Consider the following 23,082-nt stretch of genomic DNA (forward strand, 5'->3'; position numbering starts at 1 on the left):
CATCATATACAGAAAGGGTAAACTATTGTTTCCTGTGTACACACTCTGTGCATGCAAGGGTCGGGTCACACAGGGTCAGCATGTAAAATACATTAACTTTGGGTCACAGGTCAAAAAGTTTGCAAGACACTCTGCTAGTCCCACAGCCCTGACCCCTCAAGAAAGCTCCACCAAAAAATTCTTGGCAATCAAAAAGTTATGTTATTGGTGGGGGGGCTGAACTGGGAGATTGGGACTGACATACATACACTAATATGTATAAAATAGATAACTAATAAGAACCTGGTGTATAAAAAAATAAAATCCAGAAATTCAAAAAGAAAATTTTTTTGTTATGCTATTTGTAACCATCTCCGTTTCATACAGAGAAACCAAAAAATAGGAATTCTGTGTTCAGTACCCTTTATCTGCCGTTCATTAAAAAAAGCCTAGACTCCATCTGAGGTTTCCAGTTGAAATAGTGACCTGCTCAGGGACAGTCACTTACGTTTTGACGGGATTGAGACAGACCGCAGACTTAAATCAGTTTAGCCTGTGGCTAGGAAAGAGAACAAAAACCATTCTGGGTCTCGAGTTCCTCACCTGTAACCACAGGAGAGGACTGTTAGGACTCCTAGCTCCGGAATTGGGAGGTTTACTGACAAACAACTGGCCAAGCAGGTGAAAACTATGCCTCCCACAAACCAAAACACTTGAATTTGAACTATTCAACAAGTCAATTACTGATCAACTCAACTAATATCGCACAAAGAGTACTGAAAATAAGAAGCTAAGACTTACACGAACTGCAGTAAACAATCAAGGGGAAGACCCCAGGATTCAGCAGAAGCTGCACCCTAGCAGGTATCATTATTTCTCAGCCACGCTTCCCTCTCAGAGTCCAGTTCACCTCTGTTCTCCAGCTATCAGTCATGGATGTGGCACTCGCGCTCTTCCCTGCCACCGTACTTCATTGTGCAAAAGGAAACCGAAGCAGGGAGCAATGAGTGGGCGGGCTGCAGGAGCCATCAACAAGGCTAAACTAAGAACCTAGGCGGCTAATGCCTCACACCTCCCACAGCTCGACTATTTAGAATCCCGCTCCCCTCGGCCTCCCACCTCAAACCATACCCCGGAGGCAAGCCCTAGTAATGGGCCCCCTGCGCACCCGAAGCGGCCCCCAGCTCGTGCCCGCCGCTAAAAAGGTCTGGAAGGCCTGGAACCACGAAGCCTAAAAGCAAACCCTCCTGGCAACCCCGGAAGCCCCCTCCCACGAGCGCCCACTAGCCACACGCCTCCCCCTCGCTCCCACCTCCACGCCGCCGGGCCTGCGCTTCCTGCGCACGCCACACCAACACGACCCTGAAACACCGCAGGACCCAGAGACCACGGGGCTTCACCACATCCACCCCGACAGCCGCGGCCGCCGCCGGAAGCGCCCGCGACTCCACGCCGCCGCCGTGAGGTCACTTCCGGCGCGATGCCTTGGAAACCGGAGCGCCGGCCGCTGTGGGGCGGGGCGTCCGAGAAATTTGAGAGTTTGGGAAGAGCACTACAAGAGTCGTCTCTGTGGCCTTCCAGAGCCGCCTCTGCTATCCATTTTGCATTCCCCGCCTTCTTATATCGGATGGAGTCTGGGTTCGAGCTGGAGTTCTGTCCCCTCTCCCCTGCTCAGATGCCTGGGGAGCTCCCCTCTCTCGCGTAGTCTTGATGAAAAGCTCTGGCTTTCCCTCCAGTCCCTCTTGGGCTAATCGCTGAACCAGAGCGGAAGACTTCGGCGTGGAGGGCACCTGGTCACGTGTCCCCCATCCTTGATCAGTTGCAGCTGTGGGCTGCAATTAGTAGGCCCCTGTGATGGATTAAAGGAAACAAAAAATTCCCTTTGTGGTTAATCTTCAAAGTTTATCAGCTTCAGCATATTTTTGGCCTAGTGTCAGCCAGTCTGTGCTTGACTGTCTTCCACCACCCCCACCCCCAGTACTTGGTACACAGGAAAGTGCCACTCTCCTTCCTGTGGCATTTTAGAGTCTTGGTAGTCTTGATTTTGAAAAGAGCAGGCGTTTAGGGCCAAGACTGAGTGTGATGAGGAATTCTGGAGTTTGAGTTTGCAAGGTTATCTTGAAGCCTGACACCTGGTTTAGGAACCACTGCTTGGTCAGGCAGCATAGAGTAGGGCCGTGGTTCCAAATTTGGCTCTGCAAAATCAGTTTAAGAACTTTAGGGCTTCCCTGGTGGCGCAGTGGTTGAGAGTACGCCTGCCGATGCAGGGGACACGGGTTCATGCCCCGGTCCAGAAAGATCCCACATGCAGCGGAGCGGCTGGGTCCGTGAGCCATGGCCGTTGAGCCTGTGCTTCCGGAGCCTGTGCTCCACAACGGGAGAGGCCACAACAGTGAGAGGCCTGCATACCACAAAAAAAAAAAAAAAAAAAAAAAAAAAAAAAGAATGATTTAAGAACTTTGGACTTTTTTTCTCTTTTCGGGAACTCTCCCTTCCCTTCCTCTATCACTAGAGATTCCAGTTTAGTAGGTCTGGGGGGGCCGTGGCATCTATTATTTTAAAGGTTCCTTCCAGTCAATTCTTATCACACCCCAGGTTTGGGAACCATTGGTGTATCAGACTCAAGAGTTGAATCCTTGCTCTACCTTTTCTTTTTAGTTATTATTATTATTTTACAAACGAGCTGTGCAACTCTGGAGGTAATAGCTAACAAAGTTGCTGTGAAATTAAATGAGATAATGTGCTCCTGAGCATGATTGATAGTCGGGGGGGGAAAAAAGGTGGTTAATTCTCTTACACCTCCCTTTGGTTCTATGGTTCTATAGTCCACTCCAAATGATTTTTTAAACTCACAGGAGAGATTGGAGACCTTCAAGATGGCAGAGGAGTAAGACGTGGAGATGACCTTCCTCCCCACAAATACATAAGAAATATACTTACATGTGGAACAACTCCTACAGAACACCTACTGAATGCTGGTGGAAGACTTCAGACTTCCCAAAAGATATATATTTTTTTTCCTTTTTCTCTTTTTCTGAGTGTGTATGTGTATGCTTCTTTGTGTGATTTTGTCTGTATAGCTTTGCGTTTACCATTTGTCCTAGGGTTCTGTCTGTCCGGTTTTTTTTTTTTAGTACAGTTTTTAGTACTTATTATCATTGGTGGATTTGTTTTTTGCTTTGGTTGCCCTCTTCTTTTTTTAATTACTTTTAAATACTTTTTTATTTTCTTTTTCTTTCTTTCTTTTTTTCTCCCTTTTCTTGTGAGCCATGTGGCTGACAGGGTCTTGGTGCTCCGGCCGGGTGTCAGGCCTTTGCCTCTGAGGTGGGAGAGCTGAGTTCAGGACATTGGTCCACCAGAGACCTCCTGGCTCCAAGTAATATCAAAAGGCAAAAGCTCTCCCAGATATCACTATCTCAAAGCTAAGACCCAGCTCCACTCAAAGACCAGCAAGCTACAGTGCTGGACACCTTATGCCAAACAACTAGCAAGACGGGAACACAATCCCACCCATTAGCAGAGAGGCTGCCTAAAATCATAATAAGGTCACAGATACCCCAAAACACACCACTGGACGCAGTCCTGCCCACCAGAAAGACAAGATCCAGCCTCATCCTTCAGAACACAGGCACTAGTCCCCTCCACCAGGAAGCCTACACAACCCACTGAACCAACTTTAGCCACTGGGTGCAGACACCAAAAACAACGGGAACTATGAACCTGCAGCCTGCAAAAAGGAGACCCCCAAACACAGTAAGTTAAGCAAAATGAGAAGACAGAGAAGCACACAGCAGATGAAGGGGCAAGGTAAAAATCCACCAGAACAAACAAATGAAGAGGAAATAGGCAGTCTACCTGAAAAACAATTCAGACTAATGATAGTAAAGATGATCCAAAATCTTGGAAATAGAATGGAGAAAATTCAAGAAACGTTTAACAAGGACCTAGAAGAACCAAAGAGGAAACAAACAATGATGAACAACACAATAAATGAAATTAAAAGTTCTCTAGAAGGAATCAATAGCAGAATAACTGAGGCAGAAGCATGGATAAGTGACCTGGAAGATAAAATAGTGGAAATAACTACCACAGAGAAGAATAAAGAAAAAAGAATGAAAAGAATTGAAGACAGTCTCAGAGACCTCTGGGACAACATTAAACGCACCAACATTCAAATTATAGGGATCCCAGAAGAAGAGGAGAAAAAGAAAGGGACTGAGAACATATTTGAAGAGATTATAGTTGAAAACTTCACTAATATGGGAAAGGAAATAGTCAATAAAGTCCAGGAAGCGCAGAGAGTCCCATACAGGATAAATCCAAGGAGAAACACAGCAAGACATATTAATCAAACTATCAAAACTTAAATACAAAAAAATATTAAAAGCAGCAAGGAAAAAACAACAAGTAACACACAAGGAAATCACCATTAGGTTAACAGCTGATCTTTCAGCAGGAACTCTGCAAGCCAGAACGGAGTGGCAGGACATATTTAAAGTGATGAAAGGGAAAAACCTACAACCAAGATTACTCTACCCAGCAAGGATCTCATTCAGACTCAATGGAGAAATTAAAACCTTTACAGACAAGCAAAAGCTAAGAGAATTCAGCACCACCAAACCAGTTTTACAACAAATGCTAAAGGAACTTCTCTAGGCAGGAAACACAAGAGAAGGCAAAGACCTACAATAACAAACCCAAAACAATTAAGAAAATGGTAATAGGAACATACATATCAATAATTAACTTAAATGTAAATGGATTAAATGCTCCAACCAAAAGACATAGACTAGCTGAATGGATACAAAAACAAGTCCCGTATATATGCTGTCTACAAGAGACCCACTTCAGACCTAGGGACACATACAGACTGAAAGTGAGGGGATGGAAAAAGATATTCCATGCAAATGGAAATCAAAAGAAAGCTGGAGTAGCAATTCTCATATCAGACAAAATAGACTTTAAAATAGAGACTATTACAAGAGACAAAGAAGGACACTACATAATGATCCAAGAAGATGATATAACAATTGTAAATATGCACCCAACATAGGTGCACCTCAATACATAAGGCAAATGCTAACAGCCATAAAATGGGAAATAGGCAGTAACACAGTCATAGTAGGGGACTTTAACACCCCATTTTCACCAATGGATAGATCATCCAAAATGAAAATAAATAAGGAAACACAAGCTTTAAATGATACATTAAACAAGATGGACTTAATTGATATTTATAGGACATTCCATCCAAAACCAACAGAATACACTTTCTTCTCAAGTGCTCATGGAACATTCTCCAGTATAGATCATATCTTGGGTCACAAATCAAGCCTTGGTAAATTTTAAAAAATTGAAATTGTATCAAGTATCTTTTCTGACCACAACGCTATGAGCCTAGATATCAATTACAGAAAAAAACTCTAAAAAATAGAAACACATGGAGGCTAAACAGTACACTACTAAATAACCAAGAGATCACTGAAGAAATCAAAGAGGAAATTTAAAAATACCTAGAAACAAATGACAATGAAAACATGACAACCCAAAACCTATGGGATGCAGCAAAAGCAATTCTAAGAGGGAAGTTTACAGCAATACAGTCCTACCTCAAGAAACAAGAAAGATCTCAAATAAATAACCTAAAGCAATTACACCTAAAGCAATTAGAGAAAGAACAAAAAAATCTCCAAAGTTAGCAGAAGGAAAGAAATCATAAAGATGGAATCAGAAATAAATGAAAAAGAAATGAAGGAAACAATAGCAAACATCAATAAAACTAAAAGCTGGTTCTTTAAGAAGATAAAGTTGATAAACCATTAGCCAGACTCATTAAGAAAAAAAAGAAGACTCAAATCAATAGAATTAGAAATGAAAAAGGAGAAGTAACAGCTGACACTGCAGAAATACAAAGGATCATGAGAGATTACTAAAAGCAACTACATGCCAGTAAAATGGACAACCTGGAAGAAATGGACAAATTCTTAGAAAAGCACAACCTTCTGAGACTGAACCAGGAAGAAATAAAAAATATAAACAGACCAACCACAAGCACTGAAATTGAGACTGTGATTAAAAATCTTCCAACAGGGCTTCCCTGGTGGCGCAGTGGTTGAGAATCCGCCTGCCGATGCAGGGGACACGGGTTCGTGCCCTGGTCCGGGAAGATCCCACATGCCGCGGAGCAACTAAGCCCGTGAGCCATGGCCGCTGAGCCTGTGCGTCCGGAGCCTGTGCTCCGCAACGGGAGAGGCCACAGCAGTGAGAGGCCCGCATACCGCAAAAAAAAAAAAAAAAAAAAAAAAAAAAAAAAAAAAAAAAAAAAAAATCTTCCAGGACCGGATGGCTTCACAGGTGAATTCTATCAAACATTTAGAGGAGACCTAACACCTATCCTTCTCAAACTCTTCCAAAATAAAGCAGAGGGAGGAACACTCCCAAATTCATTCTATGAGGCCACCATCACCCTGATACCAAAACCAGACAAAAATATCACAAAGAAAGAAAACTACAGGCCAATATCACTTATGAACATACATGCAAAAATCCTCAACAAAATACTAACAAACAGAATCCAACAGCACATTAAAAGAATAAGATAACATGATAAAGTGGGGTTTATCCCAGGAATGCAAGGATTCTTCAATATTCGCAAATCAATGTGATAAACCATATTAACAAACTGAAGGAGAAAAACCATATGATCATCTCAATAGATGCAGAAAAAGTTTTCGACAAAATTCAGCACCAATTTATGATAAAAAAAAACCTCCAGAAAGTAGGCATAGAGGGAACTTACCTCAACATAATAAAGGCCATATATGACAAACTCACAGCCAACTTCGTTCTCAATGGTGAAAAACTGAAACCATTTCCTCTAAGATCAGGAACAAGACAAGGTTGTCCACTCTCACCACTATTATTCAACATAGTTTTGGAAGTTTTAGCCACAGCAATCAGAGAAGAAAAAGAAATAAAAGGAATCCAAATCAGAAAAGAATAAGTAAAGTTGTCACTGTTTGCAGATGACATGATACTATACATAAAGAATCCTAAAATGCCACCAGAAAACTACTAGAGCTAATCAATGAATTTGGTAAAGTTGCAGGATACAAAATTAATGCACAGAAATCTCTTGCATTCCTATACACTGATGAAAAACCTGAAAGAGAAATTAAGGAAACACTCCCATTTACCACTGCAACAAAAAGAATAAAATACCTAGGAATAAACCTACCTAGGGAGACAAAAGACCTGTATGCAGAAAACTATAAGACACTGATGTAAGAAATTAATGATGATACCAACAGATGGAGAGATATACCATGTTCTTGGATTGGAAGAATCAATATTGTGAAAATAACTATACTGAAAAAATAAAAAAAGACTATACTACCCAAAGCAATCTACATATTCCGTGAAATCCCTATCAAATTACCAATGGCATTTTTTACGAAACTAGAACAAATATTCATAAAATTTGTATGGAGACAAAAAAGACCCCAAATAGCCAAAGCAGTCTTGAGGGAAAAAAAAAAACGGAGCTGGAGGAATCAGACTCCCTGACTTCAGACTATACTACAAAGCTACAGTAATCAAGACTGGTACTGGCACAAAAACAGAAACATAGATCAATGGAACAGGATAGAAAGCCCAGAGATAAACCTACGCACCTATGATCAACTAATCTATGACAAAGGAGGCAAGGATATACAATGCAGAAAAGACAGTCTCTTCAATAAGTGGTGCTGGGAAAACTAGACAGCTACATATAAAAGAATCAAATTAGAATACTCCCTAACACCATACAAAAAATTAAACTCAAAATGGATTAGAGATCTAAATGTAAGACCAGACACTATAAAACTCTTAGAGGAAAACATAGGGAGAACACTCTTTGACATAAATCACAGCAAGATCTTTTTTGATCCACCTCCTAGAGTAATGGAAATAAAAACAAAAATAAACAAATGGGACCTAATGAAACTTCAAGGCTTTTGCACAGCAAAGGAAACCATAAACAAGACGAAGAGACAACCCTCAGAATGGGAGAAAATATTGGCAAACGAATCAACAGACAAAGGATTGATCTCCAAAATATATGAACAGCTCATGCAGCTCAATATTAAAGAAACAAACAACCCAACCCAAAAATGGGCAGAAGACCTAAATAGACATTTCTCCAAAGAAGACATACAGATGGCCAAGTAGCACATGAACAGCTGCTCAACATCATTAATTATTAGAGAAATGCAAATCAAAACTACAATGAGGTATCACCTCACACCAGTTAGAATGGGCATTATCAGACAATCTACAAACAACAAATGCTGGAGAGGGTGTGGAGAAAAGGGAACCCTCTTGCACTGTTGGTGGGAATGTAAATTGATACAGCCACTATGGAGAACAGTATGGGGGTTCCTTAAAAAACTAAAACTAAAATTACCATATGATCCAGCAATCCCACTACTGGGCATATACCCAGAGAAAACCATAATTCAAAAAGACACATGCACCCCAATATTCATTGCAGCATTATTTACAACAGCCAGGTCATGGAAGCAACCTAAATGCCCATCGACAGATGAATGGATAAAGAAGTTGTGGTACATATATACAATGCAATATTACTCAGCCATAAAAAGGAACGAAATTGAGTCATTTGTTGAGGCGTGGATGGATCTAGAGACTGTCATACAGAGTGAGGTAAGTCAGAAAGAGAAAAACAAATATCGTATATTAATGCATGTATGTGGAACCTAGAAAAATGGTACAGATGAACCGGTTTGCAGGGCAGAAGTTGAGACACAGATGTAGAGAACAAACGTATGGACACCAAGGGGAGAAAGCCGCAGGGGGTGGAGATGGTGGTCTGATGAATTGGGTGATTGGGATTGACGTGGATACACTGATGTGTATAAAATTGATGACTAATAAGAACCTGCTGTATAAAAAAATAAATAAAATAAAAAATTTTTAAAAAGAAATTATGTACTTCACGTCCATTGTATGGGTGAGGGCCTAGCAAATTAATGGTGGATTCAACACTGGGACTCAGGTCTCCATTACTTATATGTAGAGAGAACATATGTCCCAGTTTGCCTAAAACAGTCCCAATTCACACCTGTTACTCATAGTAATTATCACCTGCTTTTATTCTCAAATGTATTCTGGTTTAGACAATAAATTATATAGTCACCCTACTTATGTAGCATAAGTTTTGGGGCCAGGCAACCACTACTATTTACTTATAAGATTATTTTTCTTTTATGTGATCTCAAAGGTTTACGTGTCTTAAACTCTTACATGTCATTTTATAAGAGAGGTAACATACATGAAAGCGGGTCCCAGACTATAAAATGCTAAACAAAGGTCAGGATTAAAAATAGTAATAACCTTGGATTAGGCAAGAGTTTCTTAAATATGATACGAAAAACACGAGCAACAAAAGAAAAAATAAATTATACTTCATCAAAATGAAAAATTGGGGGCCTTCAAAGGACTTATCCAGAAAGTAAAAAGATGACCCATAGAATGGGAGAAAATATTTGCAAATCATATATCTGATAAGGATCTAGTATCCAGAATACAGAACTCTCACACCTCAACAACAAGAAGATGAACAACTCAATTTTAAAATGGGCAAAGTACTTGATAGATACCATCAATTTTATCATGGAAGTTAATGGGGAAATGGATTTATCTCATAAAACATATCCTCACCATCAAACTTGTTGCAGTTTTCTCATCCCATTAAACAAGAAATTTCCAAAGAAACGAATCCAGATTTGTCAAGGGATAGCTTTGCATTTTTGGCTGAAATCATCTGAGAATTGCCTTCCCTTTGTATCTCATTTTGGTGAAATCAACTTAGGCATGAAACAATAGTCTATGCAGTAAGCAGGGCTCCTGAATCACTGCAGATGAGGTTGGACTTGGTCATCCCAAGGAGTCTGTTGTCCACCCAGCCACAGCAACAAACCTCTCTCCGTCAATGCAATGTCCTCTTTTCTCTTATACCTCTCCCACCACACCCTGTAATCTTTACCATGTCCTTTGTTTTCTCTTTCAAGCTTCTTTCCCAGTGTCTAAACCAGAGAGAATTATCTTAATTTTTTAAATGGGGCAGGGATAGATATTGAGCAAAGAACAAAGGGCACCTAGAACTGTGCTGGGTAATAGGGAAGGGTGTGTTGCCTGTCTGAAAAGATGTCCAAGGAGAGAACAGACGACAACTGTCACTGGCGTGGCAGCAGCCTTGCCTCAGGTGTGAGGCCTCTCCCATCTCTAGCCGCTCAGCCTTGGTGTCCTCCCTCTCCTTCCCCTCGGATACTCAGAGAGAAACCGGTTCAGCAACAACTAGGCTTTTCAGATGCTGCCGCTGAGTTGCCACTTCTTACTCCAGTCCTGGGGCTTTAGTTTCAAGAATGTCAGCTTCACAACTCTCAGGTTCCCAGGCAAGCCTTAAGGGTTGCGTACAGACACAGAAGCTCCTGATTTTCCTCAGTTGGACCTGCAAGCTAGCAATTAAAATGTTCAGGAGAGGTGATCTCACTGTGCAGACACATAGGTGGACTAAACAGAAGCCCCGATGTTGGTGGGGAGAGGATTGGATGGGAAAGCCTCTTAGCTCACCATGGCTAACAGCCCAGAGCCTGGGCTCCCTTCCAGGTAAGGTGTGCTCCTGGGACTTAGAAGCTAGGTGTCCTCCCCAAGCATATCTCAAGGGTCAGACTACTGTGCAAAATGTTTAGGAGTTCAGGACACTTGTGCACGTTCCCCACGGCCCAAATAAGTGAATACTGCAAGCTGGATCTCTCCTTGCTCCCTTGCTCTCCTCCTCCACTACCACTTACCTTAGAGCCACATCCTGACATATCTGATGTTTCCCCTGCAAGAGAAGTGCTGAGGGCTTCCTTGGTGGCGCAGTGGTTAAGAATCCACCTGCCAATGCAGGGGACGCAGGTTTGAGCCCTGGTCTGGGAAGATCCCACATGCCGTGGAGTAACTAAGCCTGTGCGCCACAACTACTGAGCCTGTGCTCTAGAGCCCACGAGCCACAATTACTGAGCCCATACACCACAGCTACTGAAGCCCGTGCGCCTAGAGCCCATGCTCTGCAACAAGATAAACCACTGCAATGAGAAGCCCGCACACCACAACGAAGAGTAGCCCCTGCTCGCCGCAACTAGAGAAAGCCTGCGCGCAGCAACAAAGACCCAGCGCAGCCAAAAATAAATAAATAAAAGAAAAAAACGTATTTAAAAAAAGAATATTGTGTTCTTTTCTTATGTTAGATTTTAAAAGATCAAAAGGGAGATTTTAAGGGAATTCCCTGGCAGTCCAGTGGTTAGGACTCTGAGCTTCCATTGCCAGAGACCCGGGTTTGATCCCTGGTCGGGGAACTAAGATCCCACAAGCCACATATCACCAAAAAAAAGTGTGTGGGAGGGGAGATTTTAAAAAGGACAAACAGGGTGCTTCTTCTGTTATGTGTATCAAGGGCATAATATTAGGAATCATGTTCATTGAAATCATATCCACATCAAGGACAGTGCTAAGGAATATTGTTCTTTTAAATAGTAAGACCCTGAGAAACTTGCTGTTTAAAATCATATCGGGGAAAAAGAAGAATAAAGTTGGAGGAATTACACTTTCCAATTTCAACACTTACTACAAAACCACAATAATCAAAACAGTGTGGTGTTGCCATAAAGACAGACATATAGGTCAATGGAATATAACTGAGAGTCCAGAGATAAGTCCATATATCTATAGTCAATTGATTTTCAACAAGGAATGGGGAGTGACTGCTTAATACAAGCAATGTATCTAAAATATTTGTCGAACTATTATGACTAGTTTTATTTCCTCAATTTAATCAACCTGTATGATGTACTTCTTTTTACATTAAAGTTATTAATTGCACCAACCTGTGCACCAATCTGAAACAGAAATTAATTTCAATGAATGAGCCTAATCATAATTGCAGCTGGTGGCAACTTTAGTAGAATACACTAACAGAAGAGATCTCACCAGTATACTTGGATACCCAAATGGGAAATCCAACAGTTAAATTTCCTGAGTTAGCTAGTATTGAATCTAAAAAGTGAACTGTTTCTATATAAAAAGTTAGTTCTAGAATCAGGATGGTCAGAAAAATTAAAAATAGTTAAAAGAATTAAAAGGTAGATCAGTAGACCTACTCATAGGCATGATCTTGATTGAAAAGTCTTGGAGTTGAGCTGTCCACTTCCATGAAGTCCCTGCCTCTGGACTACACTGCAGGGGGCACGGGTTTGGTCCCTGGTTAGGGAACTAAGATCCTGCATGCCTCACAGCAAGACTGAATGACTTTGGTTAATTAACTTTAATAATAACAAAACTAGTAATACAATACAATGAGGAAAGTGGAATCTCTGTTGAGAATAATACACATCAAGCTATAAAGCTTTCATCAGTCATTTATAGCATCAAGTGTTTTTATGATTGTTCCCAATAGAAACAGGTATTTAAACTTAGAAACAAAAATTGTTCATTAATTTGTGTACAGTTATTTTTCAGTTGTTGTAGGTGAACATGAAAATGCCTATTCTCAATCTAAAAAGTACATAGTACGTGAAACATATTTATATTAATATCAAAACTGAACTTCTCTTCTGATGTGCCAGATTTTAATTTCTTTTCATCATGGGTATGGAAAACAAAGAATTTTCTCAATATGTTGAATTAAATAAAATATGGAAATTAGTAACAACCTAAAAAACCTATTATTCCTCCTTTCATGAGAAAAAGCAAATCTCTGTGGTTCCCCAGTGACCATCTGGGAAACCTCAAAGTCAGTTTAGATACGAAAGACTCTTGTTCTTTTTTTAATTGTGGTAAAATATATATAACATGAAGTCTACCATTTTAGCCTTTTTTAAGGGTTCAATTAAATGGCATTAAGTGCATTCACAATGTTTTATAACCATCAACCACTATCCCAAAGACTTAATATTTCATTATCTTGAATTTTGGAAAGGCAATCTCAAAAAAGTTGTTAGAACAGATTAGCCACAAGAGTAAGGAATAAGTTGTTATCTTGGTTACCTCATTAATCAGAATGATAATAATGATATTTAAAATAAACATAATAAAAGTTTACATGATAATCATTAAGAATTTTAGTCCTTCCTGAAGTGAAGAATCCTTGTTGCTTTATTTTAAAAAACCCAAGAGCATAGTAAGAGGCAGCATAGAAACACACACAAAAAGTAGATTTTTGAGAATTGAGAGTATGAACATAGGTGAGACAACATAAAATTTTGTTGTCTGAGTAGAGTATGCAGAGGACAAGGATTATTATTTATTTCTTCATATCTAGAACAAACTGTACATTCCAGGCCATATTATTTCTTTAGCTATAAGTCCCCTTTTCCTATCATATTTAAATTTTTTTGCTTACTAACATTATTATATGAATACATTTAAAGATTTAGTCATACTCAACAATGTTGAAAGACAATATTATTTAAAGTTTAAATTTTCAAGTTAAAAATATAATTAATTTTATTAAATGTTGTTAGATAGTATATATCACATTGGCTTTGCTATTTTATATTAAGCCCTATGTGAGATAAAGACTTTCCATAACAAACAAAAGCTACGGAATTTCATCATCACTAGTCTTGTCTTACAAGAAATGTTAAAAGAATTCTTCAAGCTAAAACAAAAAGATGCTAATTAGTAACATGAAAACATATGGAAATATACAACACACTGGTAAAGTGAAGCATATAGTAAAATGCAGAATACTCTAATACTGTAGTATGGTGGTGTGTTAAGAAAATTAACTCTAGTATAAAGGTTAAAGGACAAACAGATTAAAATAGCTAAAGAATACACAATATAAAGAGATGTAAATTGTGACATCAAAAACATAAACGGGGTGGGGGAGTAAAAGGGTAGAGTTTTTGTATGTGATCAAAGTTAAATTGTTATCATCATAAAATAGACGGTTATAACTGCTTTGAGAGAGATCCCAGGTGTTCTCCTTACTTGCTGCAAGTGATAAATCCTTCTTTCTCCTGCAAATTAAAAAAAAAAAAAAGACTGTTATAAGATGCTTTATGTAAGCTGCATGGTAACCACTAAGCGAAAACCTACGGTAGATTCAGAGCAGATAAAGAGAAGGGAATCAAAGCATACCACTATGGAAAATCATCAGTTCACAAAGGAAGACAGCAAAAGAGGAAGAAAGGAACAAGAGAAAAGCAAAATAGCCAGAAAACAATGAGCAAGATGGCATTAGCAAGTCCCCATCCTTTGACAATTATTCTAAATGCAAATGAATTGAATTCTCTAACCCAAAGACATAAAGTGGGTGGATGGATAAAAACAAGACCCAACTACAAGAGACTTACTTCAGCTTTAAGGATACACATAGGCTCAAAGTGAAGGAATGGAAAAAGATATTCCATGGGTAGTTATCCTTATATCAGACAAATAGACTTTAAGCCAAAAACACTAACAAGAGACAAAGACAATCATTATATAATGATAAGTGAGTCAGTTCATCAAGGAGATACAATGATTATAAATTATATATGCTCCCAACATCAGGGTATCTTAATATATTAAGAAAATATTAATAGATTTGAAGGGAGAAATAGACGGCAATACAATAACAATCAAGGTTTCCAATACTCTCGTTTCAACAATGGATAGACCATCCAGAGAGAAAATCAACAAAGAAATATTGGACTTGAACCACACTTTAAACCAAATAGACCTAACAAACGTATACAGAACCTTCCACCCAACAACAGCAGAATACACATTCTTCTCAAGTGCACATGGAACATTCTCCAAGATAGATCATATGATAAGTCACAAAACAAATCATGGAGGGCTTCCCTGGTGGCGCAGTGGTTGCGAGTCCGCCTGCTGATGCAGGGGACACGGGTTCGTGCCCCGGTCCGGGAAGATCCCACATGCCGCGGAGCGGCTGGGCCCGTGAGCCATGGCTGCTGAGCCTGCGCGTCCGGAGCCTGTGCTCTGCAACGGGAGAGGCCGCAACAGTGAGAGGCCCGCGTACCACAAAAAAAAACAAAACAAACAAAAAAAAACAAATCATGGAAAATTTAAGAATATTGAAATAATACCAAGTATCTTTTCTAACCACAATGGAATAAAACTGGAAATAATTAAAAACAGGGAAGATGGAATATTCACAAATATGTGGCAATTAAACAACACATTCCCGAACAGCCAATAGGTCAAAGAAGAAATAAAAAGGGAAATTTAAAAAAATATATTGAAAGAAACAAAAATGGAACCACAATATATCAAAACCTATATGATGCTGCAAAAGCAGTTCTAAGAGGGACATTCACAGCAATAAACACCTACGTCAAGAAAAAAGAAAGATCTCAAATAAACAACCTAACCTTATACCACAAGGACCTATAAAAAAAGAACAAAATAAGCCCAAAGTTAGCAGAAGGAAATAAGAAAAATCAGAGCAGAAATAAATGAAACCAAGACCAGAGACACAATAGAAAAGATTAATGAAACTAAGAGCTGGGTTGTTCTTTTTTAAGATAAAATGGACAAACTCTTAGCTAGACTAAGAAAAAAAAGAGAGAAGACTCAAATAAATAAAATCTGAAATGAAAGAGGAGACAGGGAATTCCCTGGTGGTCCAGTAGTTAGGACTTTGCAGTTTCACTGCTGGGGCCCAGGTTCCATCCCTGGTCAGGGAACTAAGATCCCACAAGCTGCATGGTGTAGCCAAGAAAAAATAAATTAAAAAATGAGACATTACAATTGATACCACAGAAACACAAAGGACCATAAGACACTACTGTGAAAAATAAGATGGATAACCTAGAAGAAATGGATAAACTCCTAGAAACATACAAACCACCATGACTGAATCATGAAGAAATAGAAACTCTGAACAGACCAATAATGACAATAATGAGTAAAGAGATAGAATCAGTAAACAAAAACCTCCCAACAAATTAAAGCCCAGAACCAGAAGGATTCATAACTGAATTCTACCAAACATTTAAAGAATTAATGCCAATCCTTCTCAAACTCTTCCAAAAAAATGAAGAGGAAAGAGCACTCCCAAACTCATTTTACATGGCCAACATTACCCTGATACCTAAACCAGATGAGGACCTATAAGAAAAGCAGATTACAGACCAATATCCCTGCTGAACATGGATACAAACATTCTGAACAAAATACTAGCAAACTGGATTCAACAGTATTTTTAAAGTAACATAGGGAATTCCCGGGTGGTCCAGTGGTTAGGACTCGGCACTTTCACTGTCATGGGCCCAGGTTCGATCCCTGGTCAGGGAACAAAGATCCCAAAAGCCACATGAGGCCAAAAAAAAGAAAAAGAAAAACAAAAACAAAACACAACAACAACAACAAAGTAACATACACCATGGTCAAGTGGGATTTATCCCTGGGATTCAAGGATGTTTCAACATACACAAATAAAAAATATCCAGTTAGGGTTAGGGTTAGGGTTAGGGTTAACAAAACGAAGGATAAAAATCATATAATCATTTCAATAGATGCAGAAAAAGTATATGACAAAATACAACATCCTTTCATGATAAAAATGCTCAACAAATTGGGTATAGAAGGAACATGACTCAACTTAATAAAAGCCATATATGACAAACCCATAGCTAACGTCAAACTCAGTGGTGAAAGGTGAAAAACATTTCATCTAAGATCAGAAGCAAGACAAGATGTCCACTCTCACCACTCCTACTCAACATCATACTGGAAATCCTAAGCCAGAACAATCAGAAAAAAAAAAAAAAAAAAGAAAGAAATAAAAGGCATTCAAATAGGAAAGGAAGAAGTAAAACTGTCTTTGTTTGCAGATGATATGATCTCATATATAGGCATAACTTGGAGATAAGTGGGTTCAGTTCCAGGTTCACAATAAAATCAAGTCACATGAATTTTTTTGTTTCCCAGTGCATATAAAAGTTATGTTTACACTATATTGTAGTCTATTAAGTGTACAGTAGCATTATGCCTGAAAAAGCAATATACATACCTTAATTTTAAAATACTTTATTCCTAAAAAATGCTAACCATCGAGTCTTCAAGTCATAGTAGTAACATCAAAGATCACTGACCACAGATCACCATAACACATATAATAATAACTTAAAAATTTAAAATACTGCATGAATTACCAAAATGGGACAAAGAGACACAAAATGAGCAAATGCTGTTAGAAAAATGGCGCCAATAGACTTGCTGAAAGCAGGGTTGCCACAAACCTTTAATTTGTAAAAAAAACATAGTATCTGTGAAGCTCAATAAAGAGAAGCACAATAAAACCAAGTACGACTGTACAGAATATTATGAAGATTCCACCAAAAAACTGTTAGAACTTATAAACAAAGTCAGTAAAGTTGCAGGATGCAAAATCAACCTACAGAAATCAGTTGCTTTTCTACACACTAACATCAAACAATCTGAGAAGAAAATAAGGAACACAATTCCATTCACAATAGCATCAAAAACAATAGAATACCTAGGAATAAAAGTAACCAAGGAGATGAAAGAGCTTTACACTGAAAGCTCTAAGACTTTGATGAAAAAAATTGAAGAAGACAAACAAATTGAAAGATATCCTGTGTACGTGGATCAGAAGAATTAATATTTTTTAATGTCCATGCTACCTAGAGCCACCTATAGATTCAGGCAATCTTTATCAAAATTCCAGTTGCATTTTCCATAGAAATAAAAAATCCTGGGACTTCCCTGATGGTCCAGTGGTAAAGAATCTGCCTTCCAATGCAGGGGACACAGTTTTGAAGCCTGGTTGGGGAACTAAGATCCCACGTGCCACGGGGCAACTAAGTCCGCACGCCACAACTACTGAGCTTGCACACCTCAACAAGAGAGCTGGCAAACTACAGAACCCATGCACCCTGGAACCTGCGTGCCACAACTACAGAGCCCACACACCCTGGAGCCCACATGCCAAAACTAGAGAGAGAAAACCCACATGCCACAACTAGAGAGAAGCCCACATGCCACAACCAGAGAAAAGCCCATGGACCATAATGAAGAATCCACATGCCCCAACAAAAAAGATCCCACATGCCGCAACTAAGACCTTATAAAAGCAAAAATAAAATCCTAAAATTCCTAAAACACACACACATGCCCACACACAAAACACAAAAAAGCCAAAGCAATCTCAAGAATGATGAACAAAGCTGGACGCATCACACTTCCCGGTTTCAAACTATATCACAAAGCTATAATAATCAAAACAGTATGGTACTGGCATAAAAACAGACACATAGACCAATGGAACAGAATTAAGAGCCCAGAAATAAATCCTCACATGTCTGGTCAACTAATATTTGACAAAGGAGCCAAGAATTCTCAATGGGGAAATGATAGTCTCTTCAATAAATAGTGATGGGAAAACTGGATAACTACATACAGAAGAATGAAATTGGACCCCTATTTACACCATTCACAAAGATTAACTCAATACTGGTTAAAAATGTAAGCATAAGAACTGAAACCATAAAACTTCTGGAAGAAAACAGGGGGAATTCTCCTTGACATTTGTCTCAGCAATTATTTTTTTGATGAAACACAATAAACACAAGTAACAAAAGCAAAAATAAACTAGTGAGACTACTGTACAGTGAAAGAAACAACTAATGAAAAGACAACCTACAGAATGTGAGAAAATATTTGCAAATCATATATCTGATATTTTGCTTAAAATCCAAAAATACAAAGAACTCATACAACTCAATATCCAAAAAATGAACAATATGATTTTAAAATGGGCAGAGAAACTGAATAGACGTTTTTCCAAAGAAGACATACAAGTGGCCAACAGGTCATGGAAAGGTGCTTGACATCAATAATCATCAGGGAAATGTAAATCAAAACCACAATGAGCTATCACCTCACACCTGTTAGAATGTCTATCACTAAAAATACAAGAGATGACATGCGTTGACTAGCTTGTGGAGAAAAGAAAACAACTGTGCGCTGTTGGTGAGAATGTAAATTGGTGCAGCCACTAAGGAAAACAGTATGGAGGTTCCTCAAAAAATTAAAAATTGAACTAGTATATGATACAGCAATCCCACTTCTGGGTATATACCCAAAGGAAATTAAAACTGGATCTTGAAGAGATATCTGCACTCCTATGTTCATTGCAGCATTATTCACAATAGCCAAGATGTGGGAGCAACCTGTGTCTGTCAAACAGATGAATGGATAAAGATGTGGTATATACATACAATGGAATATTATTTAGCCACGAGAAATAAGGAAATCCTGCATTTGTGACAACATGAAGTGGACCTTGAGGGCATTATGCTAAATGAAATAAGTCAAAAAAGGAAACACAAATACTGAAATATATCACATATATGAGGAATTTTAAAAAGCTAAACTCATAGAAACAGAGAGTAGAGTGGTGCTTACCAGGGGGTTGGGGGTGAGGGAAATGGGGAGATGTTGATCAAGGGTACAAATTTTCAGTTATAAGATGAATAAGTTCTGGGGATCTGCTGTAGAGCATGGTGATTATAGTTAATAATACTGTATTATATACTTGAAAGTTGCTAAGAGAGTAGATCTTAAATGTTCTCACCAGAAGAAACAAATGTTGATTACGTGATGTGATGGAAATGTTAGCTAATGCTATGTGGTAATGATTTTACAAAATATAAGTGTATTAAATCAACACATTGTACATCTTAAACTTATACTATAGGTCAGTTATATCTCAATAAAGCTGGAGAAAAAGGTTAAGCCTTATAAAGGATAACTATTTGTATGTAGCCAAAGGATAAGACTTTGTAACTAATGTAACTCCGTACATTTGTTCTCACTGTCCTATAAGTTCTAATTTCCTCAGGTTATTTTATACTTAAAAATTAATAATTAATAACTTTCAAGAACTCAAAGTCAGAGATCTTAAAAACTAAATTTTAGTTTAATTTAAAAACAATCAATATTAATATTAAAAATTAACAGAAAAAAAGACATTTTAGCATTTACATAGAAAGCTCAAGTTTAGATTTAAACAATTTACAGTACTGTCTGAAGTTACAAGAGTCTATCTCTTTATGAAAACATTAGTTATCATCATTTAATTTAGTTGAAAACATAGGTTTACAATTTTATTTTATTTTATTTTTTAACATCTTTATTGGAGTATAATTGCTTTACAATGGTGTGTTAGTTTCTGCTTTATAACAAAATGAATCAGCTATACATATACATATATCCCCATATCTCTTCCCTCTTGCATCTCCCTCCCACCCTCCCTATCCCACCCCTCTAGGTGGTCACAAAGTACCGAGCTGGTCTCCCTGTGCCATGTGGCTGCTTCCCACTAGCTATCTATTTTACATTTGGTAGTGTATATATGTCCATGCCACTCTCTCACTTGGTCTACAATTTTATAAATAATAATGAAAGCAGTATTAGCTTATCTGACCAGTAAATCTAGTATAGGAAACTTAAGAGATTCAAACTACAGTTATTAGGCTTTCTCTGAGAAATTAAAACCTTTGCATCACCTAGAATAGTGCTAGAGTTGCTAAAATTGTGATAAAATCAGGGTTAAGTCATATTATCAAACCAGACTAATTTCTGAGGATTCACTTTAACTAGAAATACTGCTTTATTTTTTTCCTTTTATGGTAATATTCCAATTATTAAATTACTTAAGTTGGTTAAAAGCTCTGAGTGACCTATACTGGTTTTTCCCTTCCAACTTAGTAACCAAGCCCATTAACTTAATTCAATTATTCCTTTTTGTTCTCTTAGGAGTTCAGCTTCAGCTAGACACACACACACACACACACACACACAAAGTCTTTAAAGAATCAGCATATTTAAAACACTATAAGTTAAAATCATCTCTTTCTTTTAGAAATTATTGAGTTTCCATATTTTAAATTACACAAGTCCTTAGCAGATAGCACAGAGGTCTTACAGATTCTAAGGAACCTTACAGTAACCTGATTTAGTAGCTTTCTCTTTTTTTAATGTTAGATTTCTCTAAATGGATATTCCTAAAGTGTACAAAAAATGAAAGCCTTTATCACCAACAAAAAGACTGACTATTGTAGACTGAGTTTGTGTTTTCCTTTTTGTTCTAAAACATTGGGGAGGTATAAACTCATAAAATTTAAAAATTCCCCAAAGTTCCCTGAAATGGCCACTGTAACTCAAACTTTCTTTAATAAAAAACTGCTATTTTACCAAATGGGCTCAGGAATTAGGGTTACAAACAGAGAAACAATAGGAAGCAAGAATTCAACCAGGAGGAGTTTGAGGTTAGATGCTGACACACCCAAATAGAGAAGAGAAGAAAATACCATGATTATTACAAGGTATGGAGGTTTGAACCAAGCACACAGCTGGGCTGTACTGCACTGATGCAGAGACCTCTGACTACACTTCCAGCAGCCACCACGTTATCCTACAGCAAGGCTATGGAGGAGGAAATACCATACTCTTGCCACCAAGGCATTCCGTTCCTCCCGACAAGATTTGGAATGCCCTGCACTATATGTCCACAAGTCTGATGGACCTACAACCATGAGGATTGCTAGATTTAGCAAATAAAAATATAGGATGCCCAGTTAAGTTTAGATTACAGATAAACAATAAATTTTTTAAAATATAAGTATGACCCCAAAGTTATTAGAGCTCTCGAGGGCCAGTTTGGAAAGAGACTTATTAGGTCTGTGCCTCTGTCTGTTCCCTAAAAAAATGCTCCCTTGTAACAATCAGAACAAAAATTACCACGGAATGGGAAAAAAAATCATTTGACAAGTCAATTTAAAGTAATAGAAGAGGGACTTCCCTGGTGGCACAGTGGTTAAGAATCTGCCTGCCAATGCAGGGGACACGGGTTCGACCCCTGGTCCAGGAAGATCCCACATGCCACAGAGCAGCTAAGCCCGCAAGCCACAACTATTGAGCCCTCGAGCCACAACTACTGAAGCCTGCGCACCTAGAGCCTGTGCTCCACAACAGAGAAGCCACCGGAATAAGAAGCCTGTGCGCCACAACGAAAGTAGCCCAAGCCGGCGCGCAGCAACAAAGACCCAATGCTGTCAAAAATAAATAAATAAAATGTTTTTAAAATAATAAAAGACAAACAGGTTTCATAAAGTATTGCCTAATGCTCTCCAAATTATTAACCAAGAGAGGAACCGTGGATATCCTAGGACATCCTAGGATAACAAAATACAGCAATGAGAACTCAACAGAAATACCTGAAGTTCAATATTGTCCTTGAGACATACCCAGCGGCAAACCGGAAGAAGGCCACACAGTTCAGAATTGAGCACTTAAGATTTGAGGGTCCTGTGGGGTTGCCATGATGTGAGGTCCTTATTTTGATGAAACTTCCAAACTATTAAAAATAAGGAGACCAGATAAAAGAGAAAGCTGAGTTTATTAAACCTGCCGAGCAATAGAGACATGCATTCATTTGGAAATACAATCTTTCCCAAATAATTCTTCAGACGAGCTTCTATCTACTACACTGAATATGCAGAGAGAATTCTGATTGGCTCTAACAGAAGGGGGAAAGATTCTAATTGGCTCTTACACCGAATAGGAACAGCTTCAACAGTCTATAAGACTGGTTTATTCTGGCCTCCTGGTCCCTCATGTGATTTGTTAAATTGGGATATATGCAATATGTATACCATAATATTCACCCTTTAAAGTGGGCAATTCAGTGGCTTTTACTATATTCACAAAGTTGTGCAGCCATCACTGCTAATTCCAGAGTGTTTTCCTCACCCAAAAAGAAACCCTGTACCCATTGGCAGTCACTCTCATTCCTCCCTCTCCTTAACCCCAGGCAACCATTAATCTGCTTTCTGTCTCCATGGATTTGCCTACTCTGGATATTTCATATAATTGTATCATTTAATATGTGACCTGCATATATTGTGTGGTCTGGCTTCTTTTACTTAGCCTAATGTTTTCAAGGCACATTCATGTTACAGCACGCATTAGTGCTTTATTCCTTTTTATGGCTGAATAATATGGATATATCACATT

At 38.5% G+C, this 23,082-nt stretch overlaps 1 protein-coding gene across 4 annotated transcripts in view; it reads right to left on the reverse strand.

The window, feature by feature from the left end:
* The window catches only part of EDC3 (enhancer of mRNA decapping 3), a 56,178-nt gene extending 54,728 nt beyond the window's left edge, over positions 1-1,450 (reverse strand). For 2 of the 4 annotated variants that reach the window (XR_010839718.1, XM_067029355.1), the window contains exons 1-2: positions 1,292-1,430; positions 781-947 (exon numbers count right to left, since the gene is read on the reverse strand). The gene's annotated coding sequence lies outside the window, so the exon portion shown is untranslated. Of the gene's footprint in view, positions 1-780; positions 948-1,291 lie in introns of all 4 variants that reach the window. The other 2 variants (XR_010839717.1, XM_067029354.1) reach the window with 2 other exon arrangements.
* Between the last annotated feature and the right edge of the window lie 21,632 nt (positions 1,451-23,082).

The sequence above is a fragment of the Kogia breviceps genome, chromosome 3 (genome assembly GCF_026419965.1).
Source record: "Kogia breviceps isolate mKogBre1 chromosome 3, mKogBre1 haplotype 1, whole genome shotgun sequence".
In the NCBI taxonomy this organism is placed as follows: Eukaryota; Metazoa; Chordata; class Mammalia; order Artiodactyla; family Physeteridae; genus Kogia; species Kogia breviceps.